General features: G+C 45.2%; 1 long non-coding RNA gene across 1 annotated transcript; it reads right to left on the reverse strand.

Moving 5' to 3' along the window:
* Positions 1-667: 667 nt before the first annotated feature.
* LOC135376670 (uncharacterized) lies at positions 668-1362 on the reverse strand. Its single transcript, XR_010417799.1, has 3 exons — positions 1019-1362; positions 813-945; positions 668-746 (listed from the first exon to the last, which is right to left on the reverse strand). It is a non-coding gene; the product is annotated as an uncharacterized LOC135376670 (long non-coding RNA).
* Between the last annotated feature and the right edge of the window lie 9932 nt (positions 1363-11294).

An 11294-nucleotide genomic window follows, 5' to 3' on the forward strand; every position in this document is an offset into this window, starting at 1 on the left:
TCATCCTGGAATTGCTCATTTCAGAAGAATAGTCACCGTGAAGTTTGTTTTCGTTTTCAGAAACATTAAGAGGACTAAAACCAAACACTTTTCTTTCAGAGCATCCCTTATGCACCTGCATTTCAATTCCAATCTGTATTACAAGAATGACAGACCACTCAACAGAGATGAACATCTGAAAGTGAAAGAGCTGGAATGAAGATACGCTAATCTGTGTCAAAGGTTCTTAGTACAATCTAAATCAGGTAACGCATATGTAACGGTTAAGTACCGCTTGGCCAAGAGGTACATTTTTTAAAAAATGTACCTCTTAAAATTAAGAGGTACATGCGCCCTCACATGCGGTACATGTAACGGATAGCGCGCAGCGATTTAGGCCTACCCGTCGGGGTGGTTCCCCTCCTCCACGATATATTAACAGCCCCAAGAAGCTACGCTGCACGATAAATATAACAAACAAATACCTTTATTCGAAAATTATATCCATTTCAGGATTGATGCTTGTCCATCGCGAGCGTGCATTGTCATGATGCACAAACGCCGAACCCACGGGGCACAACGTATATGGATGAACGATGACCACTGCGTCTCTCCTTCACCACTGCAGCTGCTCTGTGGTCACGCTTCTTTATCTCTTCCACACCTTTGGATAGCTGTTCTTCCTCAACTTCCGTTTCTTCCGCAGAACGTAACACCAACCACAGTAGACGATTGACTCACCCATTTACGACATCGCTTGACGTAACCTAGGAGAAAATACAATGTAAAAAGACTCCTACAACCGAAATAGCTTGCCTGAAAAGCATGCCTACTTGCTTGTGTAATCCAGGTGTAAAATGCACTCTCGGCTCCTCTAATTCACGCATCAACGTTCGTGCATGAAGCACAAAGTTCGTTGTCTCCGTCCCTCAGTCGTTGTGTCCAGCCTGCCGGTGATCAGGACCACTGGGAATCAGAGCGAAGATGAACGAAAATGCGTCGTGAAGACGAATAATTACTTCAGAGATATAATACGCACCTTAAATGACTTCAATCTTGAACGCGTCGAACGAATTTCTTCGAAGACCGAGCAGACTCGTCCTCGCTCCCCGACGTTTCAAAACAAACTGATTTGCAGCGGTTGCAAGAAACGAATTCTTCCCAAACATGCGATCCCTCACGGTCATGGGTTCTAGTTATTGCACTTCTTTGACAGAATGATAGTGCTCATCCATTACGGCACTGCTGCATAAGGGAATTTATAGACTGGTATTCGGAATCACACGAAATATTTTTGCAGCGCATGGATATCGTGAGAAGGCGTTCGTACTCATGCGCCGGAAACACGCGGTACACATGAGGTACAGCTGCTATAGATCGCGCTTAAAAGGTACCTAGCAGGTACGGATGGGTCTCGGAGCCCTTGTACCGTTTGAATTTCGCAGTGGTCGCGGACTGTACCTGCTGGTTGAGGACTGCACCTCATGTGTACCGCCTAGCCCAGGTGCGGGTCCTCTTTCATGCGGTACATATCGGGTGTCGAATTTAGAGTGTATGTGTGCGAGTCGAGGACATAGGTCCCAAGCTTATTCCTGTCTTCAGAAGAGGTGACAACTATGCTCCTTCTATCTATTAACCAGCTCCACTTTTTAGGGTTCCCTGTAAACTAATGGAGCACATCATGTACTACCACGTTGTCAACCAAGTTGACTCTGTCAATTTCTTTTTTTAAATTCCAGCATGGCTTTAGAAAAGGGTATTCAGGCAAAACTAACGTAGTGGAATTCGTTCACAGCATTTCAAACTGTCTTGATTTCTGGGTCCACATAGATGTAGTATTCTTTTTATTTTGTAAGGGCTTTTGACACTGTGCTCTACGCTCGTGTGTTGGCCAAAGTAGCCTAATTAAAATTTGATCCTGCTACCTGGATATGCAGTTTCTCAACTAACCGTAACTGTGGCGACAACTCGTGAGGAGAACCTATCATATCGCCACCATGCAGCATTTGTTATATTACAATCACTTCACGTTTTAATCTAGTCAAAAGCAAGGCCTTTTGGTGATCGGTCTTGTATAATTACGTGCCCCTCCGTTATGTAACACCACACTGGGTTCTTCAACCTATGAGAGATAAATAAACATATTGCCAAGTAAATTGTCTACAAGGCTTGTTATTCCATTTCGCCACACTACCACAAGCAATTGTTAGAGTAGTGGCCCAGGGTATGAAGCTCGCCACTAATCATCATTCAAACAAAGTTCATAATGTAAAATGCTTTACTCAGAACACTGGCTTAACACAACAATTAAGAATAAAGAGAGTAAACGTTTCATTGCCTATCCAGGTGGCATCATCCCTCCAACAGAGAACAATCAAAAACAACATCAAAGGAGTCAAATCGGTGGTCCGCATTCCTTTCATCCAATGTATTTCATACGCTATTTGGAGGGCACTGTGCCCATCAGGCATTTTGACTGTGCATATCAAGTTGAGTGCATAGAATGTGATGCAACCTACATTGGCGAGATAGACAAAAGACGTGGGACAAGACTAAAAGAGCCAGTTGCCAGGGCTACTAATGCTTAGCTTAACTAAACAGGACCGAATCAGTCTACCACTGCTGTCCTAAGGGACATATATTTTGATGGTGCAGTAACCTTTGCTCATGACTAGCGATGGGGCCCTAGAAAATTCTTAGAATCCTGCTTTATCAGGCGTGATGCTTCAGCCTGTAATACATACCGTGGCCCCCTATCGGATGTGTAAGATTCCCTCTTAGATAGGCTGATGTGCTCATCTTTGGCCTCTGTTGTACTGATGATGCCACCCGGATAGGCGACAAAACGTTTACGCTCTGTTTTTATTCGTTGTGTTGAGCGGTGTTTGCAGTAAAGGACGCTACATTATGAGGTTGTCACCTGGCTTTTGGAATATATTTTCAAATAAAATTGTTGTTTTACAAAGCTCAATACATTGCAGAAATCATTCTTGTTGTCTATTGTTTTGGGGGTGCCATTCTTGCAGTCACATGAAGCACTGAAGGGCCAATTTAAAAAGTAAAGGCAGTCTGATTTATGTTCTTGCCGACATGGCACAGCGTATGTACGAGGTAGCTCCATTTCAGAAGCCTGAGAACACCCAAAGCAATTAGTGTGCTAGCATCAGATATGGTGTACAGCATTACATATTTGCTTTTGCTAGGGCAACTAAGAAGGGTGGATAGAAAGGCAGTTACAACCTGTTTTCACAAAAGACACTCGGATTCATTAGCAATTTCCTCCAAGAGAGCCAAGGCTTTTTCTAGATTACTAGAACATGGGTACCTGGTTATAAATAACAAGAATTCATCTACCGGAAGTCAGTGTTTCACACACCCTGCTTTCCATCAACACTATTAAAAGGTGTGACCCCCAAACCTGCACAAAATTCCTGGGGAGTCTTTACTGGACACTGTTGCTGTCCCTCTCACCAGGTGCTCTCTATGAACCCGATTCACAGTTCTGGATGCACTGCCTGAGCTAACTTCAGCACGCTTTCCCAACACAAATGGTAACTGCTATGAGGAGTGTTGCACTTACTGAAAGCAACATGAAATGCTGTACCTTGACAGGTAACGTTGATATCCTTCTTAAGACCGTAGAGAGATGTTCCTTGCTCCCTTTCTTCCAAATCTTACTATCAGACGCAAGCCCACTTGCCACCAAGCCAATGAGATGTGCCTCACAGTCAGTGCAATCAAGGCAATCTATCACTGAGGCTCAGAAAAGCTGTTTTCCATCGGGATCTGATCCAGCACTGACCAGTGAGTAGCCCCGTGAAAGTACCAGGGTTTCTCCGAATTTTAGATGTGCCAGCATTTGTTTTCCTCACCTCCTTCTTTTTATGTAGTAGCTGATTACTTTAGCCTTGTACTGCTTTGGAGATTGAAGATGTGGAGATGATGTAAGAGGTGGAACTAGGCTTTATGCAAAATGAGGCAAAGTGTGACTATGTACAAATCTTCTGAGAATGTCTATGTATCATTCACACAAAGAGAGGATACGTGTTACATCTTTTTCCGGTTTTGATATTTATTTATTTATGAATATATCTCAAAGGCCATTGCAGGCATTACATGAGGGGGGACATCAACATGGGTCACTTAACAAATATGGAAGTTACAAGGAACATACATATTTGGAAGACAAGACTCTATTTTTTGTTCGTTCATCAGTCTTGCTCAAGAAATTGTTCACTGTAGCAATGGTACACAATGCCACGAAAGGAGTGCTCATCTATCGTTCCGCAAGACTCATTAAAAAGGACTAGTGTTGTGTTTCAACACAACATGTTGAACTCATGAACCATGCATCATCCTGAGAGCTATAGATCATCCTAAATACAGATGCTGAATTATTTTAAATGTGATAGACGAGCTGTGCGAAGAGGTACCCCCAGTTAGGATCTTGGGTACTTGAAGCCTGTGGCATTTTCTGTGGGAAAGGCTTGCCAGACCCTCTTCACTGCACAGGCTGGGATGACCATGATCTTGTTTTTTCCAAGCTTGTGCCATACTCACCTTGCAAACTGGCGATACGCAGTGTATCTGCATCGTCTACACAGATGTACATAAAATATAGTTTATGCAAATAGGTAACCGGTTACAGTACAGTGTGTGTGTATTGTCATTTCTACATGTACCTGAGAGTAACTGCAGTTTACCTGCCCACACCTTGTACATTACTACACATGCTGTGTTCTTTTAGAACCGAAAATTGTTTTACTTTTCACTGAATGGACAATCAAGAACACTCAATATCGCTAAAAACCTACGCTAAAACCTTATGCACAGGGCAATACATAAAAACGTGACTCAGGACACAGCACACTGACAATTACAAAATTGCCTATATTGGTTTCTCCAGTTCAGAGTCGTGTACTGTATAGCCTTTTAATGTGCTGCGCCCTGTACTGCAGTTTTTAACGACTCTATTGCAGGACCAAACCAGTTTTGGGCGCCCAAATTTTAACATCGTTCGACAAGGACACATGTGACTTACTTGTGAATACAGTCGCTCATAGGTTCGCGCTGCCCACGGAGTTCAATATGCGACCTTCAGGACAGTCATATTGAAGAATAGAAGTTGGAAATCTTTGTGGGTTGTAATGCACTCATACTGCAGTCATTCGGCAGTGTTTTCGAGCTCCTTGCAGCACAAGCATTCGATCTCCTTCGGCATTATGACACACCAGCCACACCGGCACCATGAACAGCAAGTGCGCATTAGATATCAGAACACGAAATTTCTGAGACGTTTACATGTTAGATATCACAGTGTGCGTTAAAAAGCTCATCGCTTACCTGAAGACAGGCGACTCATGCTGTTTGCTTCATCTGTAACTGATGTTCGTAGAGCTCTAACTTCGTCTAGCATTCGCGGCATCGGCGATGTTTCGAAGGCCTACCGAGCTGTTCAGCACGCAGAATTTTCTTCCCGATGTCTCGATCGCAGAAAGGTCAGAAAGAAGTTCCGGGCTCGAAGTCTCCGCATTTCTGCCTTCGACGTCCATATTGAAGATCGCTTTCCGGACGGATGCCGGCGCTCTCACAAACTCACTAACAACAGAACTTCCGGTCTGGGCGCCCAATGAAACGTGGCCCTCGTGATTTCGTCACGCACACGGAAATTGGCGGATGTCCACTGCAAAGAGGCTAGATTTCGGCCCCGATTGCGCGAGTTGAGGGGGAAAGGCGAAGCCGGTTTTCAGCTCCCTGTTTGGCAAACTTTGCCTCCGCGCACAGCCAAAATATTTCGCGTGTGGCTTGGAGGCATATTATACCTCCGTAATAGATGCAAACGAAATATTTGTTGAACTTCTGGTCAGAGTCCCTTTAAGTAGCGAACATGTAGGGTGAGTTTGAAACATAGTCCTGACAATCATAGAGAAACAGGAAATGTGGAAATACTCTGAAAGGTACAGGCGAATGACGAAGGACGTTTCGAGTAAGTTTTCCTCCTCAAAAACACGATAGGGAATTTGATGTATCGGAACAACAATCTTCAGAATGTGAGATGGAACAGCAAAATCGGATCAATGCACACTGAGCAAGAAAAGGAAGCCATGATTAAACAAAAATACTAACTGTTACGGCTACGATTTGTTCAACAGGGGGTAACGTCATTCACGCTTGTTCACAGGGTAACAAACATACAGCTTCCGTGAGGAATAGACGAAATATTGCCCTAACCGACGTGCTGTATCGCTGTGCCGGAGCACAGAAGCCAGCCGACGGTTTCGGGGGTTCCATCAGGTGCAAATAACAGTTCAAGGAATAGTCACGCTTTCCCGTTAATAGTCTTAGGGTGCGTCCTCACTATGCCGAGCGACGAGACCGATCGGCATAGTGAGCCATATAGAAAAAGCACGGCGGGTAGTGCCGATCGGCATAGATAGGACGCACCTTTACGTACCTGTTATCAGACGTTCCCCACCTCACGTAAAGCGCACTACATGTGTCGGTCAAAATAGTGTGTCTTTGCCGAAAATTTTATCTTCTTGTGCCAAACCGCCCTGGACCAAGCACCTTGGACCGAAAGGGGAAAGAATAAAAGATCACACACGAAATGTTTTCTCTGTCTTATGTTATCTTTTACTGATGTTGGATATTGTGTATGTGGTTTTTATTATTAGCATTGCAAAGAATGGAAAAACAACTCAAATTTTTACTCTTCAAACGGATAATGTTATGCACAGTGACGCGCACTGACGGCCATATGGAGGGCGTCCCAAAACAACGTTTCATTTCATTATAATAAGAAGAACTACCAGCTCCCGTGGCATAGTGGTTAGGATGATCGTTTTCCACGCGGAGACCGGGAGGTGACACGGGTTCGAATCATGCCACCGGCTGTGCTGTCTGAGGTTTTCCCCTGCGTTTTCCGAAGACTTTCCAGCCAAATGTCGGAACAGCTCCCCCTGAAGTCGGCCCAGGACGCATACTAACCCCCCTGTCCCCGACTCCTTCCTGCTGTCCTCTCTCCATCTGTCCACGTCTGCACGCAGCTCATAGCCACAGTTGCTTCGCGCCGCTAACGCGGAATTAAAAAAAAGTACAATAAAAGAAGAAGAACTGCGCTACCTAGAATTACGCGATCAACGGCATGTGTTCTCACTATGTTTTTGCCACCTCCTGATGTGAATGTCTCCTAACTTAAGTTTAATTATGTTGATTTTCACGAATTCAACTCCGAAATTGGTATCTGTAAACTGTGTATCAGTATGTAATGTAATGGGTAACACACAAAACCTCTTGCCCTTGTATTTCTTGTGGAACCAGGCGTTACAGGCTATACGTCGAACGCGACGGTAGAGTAAAGAAGCTTCGCCTTCTGCATCCAGACATTTTCGTCTCCACAGAATTAGCTCTCCTAGATTTAGAATAACACAAAGAAAAAGTTAATCGTGCATCTGCTGGTAATCGAACCCGGGCCAACTGCCTGAAAGGCAGCTATGGCAGCCACTATGCCACCTAGGCGACAAGAGAGTAAAGAAAGATGCTTCCTCATCCGGACATTTTCGTCTAGACAGAAATAGCTCTCCTATGTTGACAATATTCCACAGAGAAAGTTAGTCATGCGAATGCGTGGAATCGATCCCGGGTCACCTGCTTGGAAGACAGCTATACCAGTCGCTATACCACCGACGCAAGAGGAAAAACGCTGTCCTTTCTCCTTACATGCATTTTCATCTCCACAGAATTAGCTACCCGAGATTTACAATAATAGAAAAAAAAAAAATCACGCGTGGGCCGGTAATAGAACCTGGATCAACTGCTCGGGAGGCAGCTACACTAGTCCCTATACCGCCGGGGAGAGTAAATATGTTTCCCCTTGTCCTTCCGGGCATTTTCACCCCCACAGAATTACCTCTCCTATAGATGTAGAATAATACGCAGAGAAAATTAACCCCGCATCGTCCTGGGAAACGCTTAGAAGGCAGCTGTGCTAGCCACTATAACTTTCTTTGCGCCTTTTTCTTTTCCCTTCCACCATTTATTCATTAGGACGTGCACATAAAACCCTCAATACAAAACACGGAACACGGCTGGTGTACATTTGCCTGAAAGCTCCCCGGGACACTGCCGACACAGGACGCTGCCCGTCCCCATTCATCATCTCAAAGTAAAGATGTTTATTTCTTTGTTTCTTTAAAACCGAGTGATTTACAGGAAATATTAGCGTCAGTCACGGCCAGCACAAAGATTGGGGCGGTGGATGTATGTCCCATATCTCCTCCTTACACATCCGAACCTCCTGGGATGAATCGCTGTGATTGCTAGAGTTAGTTGTTCCCATTTCTTCTCGTCGCGCAGTTACTCCTTTCCAACTAGAGTCAATGTCCACATTAACTTCTCCTCGATGTACGTAATCGACGACTACTTCGCTGCTACGCCGCATTCTTCCCGGGGAGTGAGCCCCTTCCAGTTACCGATGTATTTCGGTGGTCACTGTAAGGCTAGTCACATCCGGATTCTTGTAGTCTGTGAAGCTGAGGAATTTCAGCGCCTTGTACGAAAATTCGTTTGTCTATGCATAGAGACGCGCAGGTCACTCCAAACGAGAATTGCATTTCTACGTTCGGAGACTACGTGTCGGACGGTCTCTGGCTGGCCACACACGTTGCGGCTCGCTTCCCGTGGCACGGAGAGTCCCTTACCTTTTAGCCAGTACTTTGCCGCCAATACGTCAGTGTGAAAGCGGACAACAAAGTACTTCGTTCCTATTGCCACTGGAAGTTTCCCCAGGCGAACGAGGACGTCCTACTGCTGTGCGGCTGTGTAAGGCTGACAGTAAGTGCCGGAAACACGACGGCTATTGTGTCCCAGTAAAGAGTTCTCTTTTGTACCGACGCCAGATACTCCCACGAAAACATTTCCAAGAAAAAGTGAATGCTGCTTCGAGTGTCCTTACAGAAGTTCAGAGCTTTACTTCTAATATTGGGAGTCTGTGTGGTCACAACACACTGTAGCCGCAGCAGCGGCTTCCGCGGCTCCGGTCCCTGGAGTACGTGAAACGTACTCCAGGGCATGTCTAAGGTCTTCATTTATTTCCGTAAATGTGCATTCTGCTTTTATTCAAACCACACAATATAACGTACATAACGTGTGAACGCCATTGTGGCTAATATAGAATGACAGCCACATGCATATGGCTATTTCGCTCACATTTATATCTCCCAATCCATAACCATTGTGTGGACTTACTTTCACCTAATTGCGTTTCAAGTTGCTTTCCGTGTGTCGCGTTAATAAGGCATTAATACGGTTACCGCATTAATAATGTCGTACATGTGCATTCATTTGTGTTTTGGATTGTCATTTTCTGCATGACGATAACTAGCGGGCAACGGAGACTTGCCTGAGCGCCGAGAACTGAGAAAGGGGGCGGATAATGAGGAAAAATGGCAGACGAGAGTTGTACTGCACGCATAAGCAGTCCGCGAAGTCAACAGGTGCTCTATTTGGCGCTGACATCCCGCAGTAAGTTCGCCATTCGCTGCCGGTGATCACGTGGTCCATGGTGGGATGCCGATTGTTTTCGTGACAATAATTAGGGAACAGCGCTTGGTGGTGCGCTAGTTGTTATGGGTTCATACTTAGAGGTCTATGCACTGCATAGAGGTTCTTCCCTGGTTTTCGTTCCCTCGTTTTGTCATTTCTGTACTTCCTTGCAGTGCCCAGACCTCTAAGTATCAACTGATTAGGAGTGCATTTTGACGTTTACCTTGTCGCATGTCTCTGAATGTTCGCGATTTTCAGACGCATGTAGAGCCCTTGTTAGCGATCCTTTGCCGGTACATTTTTTCTTTTATTAGTCGTCACCAGCATATTGCATGTTCGTGCGTCTTTTACCTCTCGCTGGCATATTTTTTCTGTCTTCCACGAAAATCTGCTGCCGTCATGATCACGGGAGTTAAACGGAAGAGTAAACACGACACATGGAACAGAAGGAACAAACGATGCTAGTCGATAAACATGTAGCTGCTGCTGCCAAGGAGCATGTCAAAACATAGTTGGGTAGTTTCATTTTAAATCGAACAACGCGTGAAAGTCGTATTTTTGAATTCGCCCAGAAAAAATATATGTTAGAGGACAGCTCAAACAACGCAAATTGCGCCATGTGCGACGCTCGTGCGTGGAGTAGTTTCCGCATAGGAGAGGAGGAAAGTCTGAGGCTGCTTGAGCGCGCTTTCTTCTGGACCGACTTTGACGGGATCTAGCACCGCTGCTTTTATGTCTAGGAACTGGAGGGTTTTTGTGATTATAGGCTGCACCATAGACCCTGTCGACAGCCACACACAGAACTCTGAGAGTCACAGATTTTCTGTTAAACAATGCCAAACTTGGCGTAAACGTTCAAAAAGGGCAAATTTTGTTACCAATTTGCTTCATGACCGAACCTCTGAGAACATTGAGCTTAGTGCCATTCGATAGGACATTGAAAGAGCTTTCGTGCTGTATGGAGTTCATTTTTCTCAGCCCAGTGGTTTCTGCGTTATTAGCTTGAGAATCACACATGGTAGGCGGAAATTGCCAATGTTGCATCTCAATTTTCTCAAAAATGCCATCTTCGATTTCCTTGATTATTTTTGAAAAGGTGGCGTCATGTCTCTACTTTAGAGGCCAAGTGAGAGAATATTTTATTTTTGCCTGAGAGACGCGCAGCGATTTTTTTTTTGTCAGGCAGGGTGCACGAGGCTGCGGCCTTGCGCGCCCCACTCGCACGAGCACGCGTCCTTCAACCTCTTCTTTGCTACAGGTGTCCCGCTGACGGAGAAATCAATGACCACACTGCGTCAGCTTGTTGTAGTGTCCCCAGAGCATCACTTTACGTTTACCCAATGGTCTCCCAGTTCCGTCAGGCTCATTCAAACCGTGGGAGAGTACATGAGTTGCTTGTGCGCCCTTGACGAGAAGTCCGGGTTCGACGAACATACCGACAAAGCAGTGAGAAGAAACGAAGCGCTTCGTAAAGATCTTTATCCACTGGTAACATCTTAGTTTTTGTTTCAGGTTCCCGCCAGTCCCCCAGGAAGCGTGAAAGTCACATCCTTTTCATTGGTAAAAGAACGAAAAACGGAAGTTTCGAAAAACGTAAAATGTGCCCATTGCGAGACCCCTGCAGGTGATGGCTGCCACCATTCGATTAGCATCATGCGATAGCTTTAGACATGTCCTTTCACATGATATAAAGTGAGTCGGTTCAAGCGCATGGATGCCAAAAGGACTACTGAATACCACACCGAGGGATTAAGGTACCTACGGCTACCGAA

This window comes from Ornithodoros turicata, chromosome 1, assembly GCF_037126465.1.
Source record: "Ornithodoros turicata isolate Travis chromosome 1, ASM3712646v1, whole genome shotgun sequence".
Classification (NCBI taxonomy): domain Eukaryota; kingdom Metazoa; phylum Arthropoda; class Arachnida; order Ixodida; family Argasidae; genus Ornithodoros; species Ornithodoros turicata.